This window comes from Mesoplodon bidens (assembly GCF_964165515.1).
Source record: "Mesoplodon bidens genome assembly, chromosome: 4".
Classification (NCBI taxonomy): domain Eukaryota; kingdom Metazoa; phylum Chordata; class Mammalia; order Artiodactyla; family Ziphiidae; genus Mesoplodon; species Mesoplodon bidens.
Window position 1 is genome coordinate 9,199,561 of NC_138160.1, and position 4,887 is coordinate 9,204,447.

Consider the following 4,887-nt stretch of genomic DNA (forward strand, 5'->3'; position numbering starts at 1 on the left):
ACCCCTTTAAGAACGTGATGAAAGATGTAGACCCACTTCCCATAAATATACACATAACCCATGCCCTGCACCCTGTCCACAAAGCCAGCCCAGGGAACCCCGGAGACTCCAGGGATCCCAGGTCAGGAGCTGCTGCCCTTCGGTTATGGGGAAGGAGCAGAACTGCAGTGATTCTCTGCCATCCTACACATAGTTTCCTGACTCCCCTTGGGTGACAGTGTGCTGTGGGAAATCACTGAAGGAAGACTCAAATGATGGAACAGCTCTCAGCAGGAGCGCAGCCAATCTAACACAGATAACAAGCAAGACTTGTTTCATCTGTATGGTTGGTATTTATTTTTCTACCTCAGGACATTTATCTGAACATATTTTCCTTTTCATTTCCAGTCAGCATATGAAAGTTTTAGCATCATAATTTTAGAGGTTTGAAAATTTGGTATAACTGTATTAGCCATCATACTCTTGCGTTGAATCTTCTCCATAGCAATAAATCTCAGAAAACAATAAAAGTAAGGTGATGCAGTATATCATTTCTGATTCCAATATTATTCCTGGTTTAACATATGGCTTTTATGCCTTTGTTAACATTTTTACCTAGCTTTGTGAAAATAGACGGAAAAATATTTAACATGGTACAAAATGTAACCGTGAAATAAAAGCTCTAGGTAAAGCCATAAGCAAGAATAATCAGCTACAAAAATACCTCTCAAGTTGAATAAAATAAAGTTTCAACTGAACTATCAATTTTGAATACAATTACAGCCCAGTAGTTATCAAATCATTCAGAAATAGGTATTTTAGTGTTCTACTTTTCAAATTACAATGTGGAACTTCAAGCAATAAAGGGCAGTTTGAAGAAGTGAAAAGTCATAAAATGGGAAATATAACATATCTAGCAGGAGCAAGGGGAAATGGGAAGTGTGCAGAGTATTAAATGGGACTGGAATCAGTGTAAATTCTAGGAATAGTAATACCACTGATCTGAAAGTCCCAAGAGAGTGTATAATAAGGAAGGCTAGATGAGTTATGTTTTTTAAAAAATACAGTAAGTACTCTGAAATAAACGTTGAGCAAAAATATAGACAATATCTGCTAAAATTAAAATCAATGTTGTTAAATGGAATTATCAGTAGTAAATTGTTATGGCAACAAATGCAACTCCAGGATTAATTACATTACCATGAAACGTGATTAAATACTCCAGAAAACTTCATTAAAGTGATTATTTATCTACAACTGGTAAACTTCCTGTCTAAATGGTACTCACTATGCTCCAAGAAAAAAAAAGAAAAGGCAAAGCTGGGCTCAAAACATCTCCCACAACAAACAGGAAAAGAATCTCAATGCACTAAGAAGAGCTGAAGACCCTGAGGAGAGGCTCTCTCAGCTCCCAAGGCTCTAAGCAAGCTTACCCCTTGCTCCAGAAGGAGACATCATCTCCATCTTCCGAGGCTCTTTGCTCTACAAACATCCTTAAAAAGACAGTCCAGAACAAAGGCTGTCAGCGCCTCCTTTACAAGACGGTCAGAAACACAAACGGCAATTACAGTGACACAGACTTCTCTTCAACAGCGTTAGATGTTGGAAGACAATGGAATAATATCATTGAGGTGATGACAAAAATAATAAGTCTAGAATTTCATCCTCTCAAGAGGAAAGGCAAAATAAAAAGATTCTCAGATAAATGAATCATGAGGATGAACTTTCCAAAGTCTGGGATAAAATCATAAAGCAACTGAAACTTATTAACACCCACTTTCGACTCATTTTCCCTTTAAAACTGTTAATGGACATGTTCTTCTACTTCTGGATAAAAACTCATCCCCATGAATTTTCTGGCCACTGTTAAACTTAAAACTTTAAAAAGACCTAAATCATGAAACAAAAGTTCGATTCCACATTTTAAATATCCAGTCCCACAGAAGCATTCAAAATTCAAACCTTGATTCTAAGTTCATATTTCTTTCCTTCCCCTGGTCAGGCTTTTGCAGTTAGGAGGGGAGCTGCCTCTTCTCTTTTCCCTAGCTTATGTTTCTGCTCCTGTTTGTTAGATCCAGCTCTGACCCCTCCAGGTCAGGCAGGAAGGGGGAGGCAAGGAGGTCAGGAAAGCTCTTACTGACAAGTACGAGAGGTAAGCCAGCATCAGTGCTCTGCGGGTTCAGCAATATCCACATCTGTCGCTTTATCTCATGATGTGTTATGGACTGAATGTTTGTGTCCCCCAAAATTCATATGTTGAAATCCTACCCCCCTAGTGATGGTATTAGGAGGTGGGGCCTTTGGTAGATGATTTAGTCCTGAGGGTGGAGCCCTCATGAATGGGATTAGCGTCCTTATAAGAAGAGACACAAGAGCTTTCTCACTCTCTCTCTGCCATATGAAGATATGCTAGGAAGATGTCCACCAGATTGCTGGAAGTAAGATGTATAAACTCCAGTCATGCAACAAGGACATCCCAGGAAAAGTGGTGGCACAATAGCAAGATGTGCAGACACTGACATTTGGAGGCTCCCCATCAAACATCTATGTCCCCTCGCAGTCATGATATAATCTACAAGCCCTATCTACACACACAGGATCTTGGGCCCGTCCTCAGTGCTCCATTCTTAAAAGTGAGCCATCAGCCAAGGATCTCTAGACATATGAGGAAAGCCTCTTTATCACTCAGCTATTGCTATAATAATCCTTCATGGAAAATAACCACAAAATCTCAAGACTGACAATTAGGCAAGAAAAAAGAAATAAAGTACATCCAAATCAGGAAAGAAAAAGTAAAATTGTCTCTATTTTCGGATGATATGATCTTATATATAGATAATCCTAAAGACCACCAAAAAACTATTAGGATTAATAAACAAATTCAGTAAAGTCACAGGGTACAAAATCAACAAATCAGTAATCAGTTGCATTTCTATATACTAACAACAAAATATCTGAAAAAGAATCAACAAAACAATATTATTTATAATAACATTGAAAACAATAAAACCATTAGGAATAAACTTAGCCAAGAAGGTGTACACTGAAAACTACAAGACTTTAATGAAAGAAATTGAAGGAGACACAAATAAATAGAAAGATATCCTGTGTTCATGGATTGGAATAATTAATATTGTTAAAATAGCCATACTACCCAAAGCAATCTACAGATTCAATGTGATTCCTATCAAAATTCTAATGATATTTTTCACAGAAATAGAAAAAGAAATCCTAAAATTCATATGGAACCATGTAAGACCCCAAATAGCCAAAGCAATCTTGAAAAAGAAGAACAGAGCTGGAGGCTTCACACTTCCTAATTTCAAACTTTATTACAAAGCCATAGTAATCAAAACGGTATGATGGTGGCATAAAAATACACACATATTTGGAACAGAATCAAGAGCCCAGAAATAAACCTGTACATATACAGTCAACTAATATTTGACAAGGGAGCCAAGAACACTCAATGAGGAAAGGATAGTCTCTCCAATAAATGGTACTGGGAAAACTGGATAATCCCATGCAGAAGAGTGAAACTGGACCCCTATCTTTCACCACTCACAAAAATTAACTCAAACTGGATTAAAGATTTAAACACAAAACTGAAACTGTAAGACTCCTAGAAGAGTGTTGATGAGGGTGTGGAGGAAATGGGAACCCTCGTGCACTACTGGTAGTACGGTAAGTTGGTACAGCCATTATGTAAAACAGTATGGAGATTCCTCAATTAAAAATAGAACTACCAACACTTCCCTGGTGGCTCAGTGGTTAAGACTCCGTGCTCCCAATGCAGGGGGCCCGGGTTTGATCCCTGGTCAGGGAGCTACATCCCATATGCATGCCACAACTAAGAGTGTGCATGCCACAACTAAGAAGCCCACGAGCCTCAATAATAAACAAATAAATACATATTTAAAAAATAGAACTACCATATGATCCAGCAATCCAACTTCTCAGTGTATATACATAGAAAATGAAATCAATATCTTTTTTTTTTTTGGCCATGCCATGCAGCTTGCCGGATCCCAGTTCCCCGACCAGGGATCAAACCCGGGCCCCAGCAGTGAAAGCGCCAAGTCCTAACCACTGGACTGCCAGGGAATTCCCTAAATCAGTATCTTGATGGGATAGGATATCTGCACCCCCATGTTCATTGCAGCATTATTCACAATAGCTAAGAAACAGAAACAACCTAAGTGTCCACCTATGGATGAATAAAGAAGATGTGAGACAGATTTATACACACACAATGGAATGTTATTCATCCATTAAAAAAAAAGAAAAGAATTCCGCCTTTTGCCACAGAATTAATGGATGGGTGGATGGATGGACCTTGAGGGCATTATGAGAAATGAAATAAGTCAGCCAGAGAAAGACAAATACTGTATGATCTCATATGTGGAATCTAAAAAAAAAGCAGAACTCACAAACACAGAGAGTAGAATGGTGGTTGCCAGGGGGTGGGGTGAGAGAAATGAGGAGATGTTGATCAAAGGGTACAAACTTCCAGTTATAAGATGAGTAAGTTCTGGGGACCTAATGTACAGCATGATGACTATAGTCAACTACAGTTGATATTATATGCTTGAAATGTGATAAGAAAGGAGATCTTAAACATTCTCACCACCAAAACAAATGGCCATTATGTGAACTGATAGAGGTATTAATGAACCCTCTTGTGGGAATCATTTTGCAACATGTAAGTGTATCATATCGTCATATCGTGCACCTTAAACTTACACAATGTGATATGTCAATTGTAACTCAATAAAGCTGGGGGAAAAAACATAAAATCTCAGTAGCTTATCCAAACAAATATCTGAGAAGTTATCTGAGAGGTCTGTTGGGAAAAAAAAAACTGGTTGAGAATGTGAAAAAATAATGTCAGAAAGAGATATGAAGAAA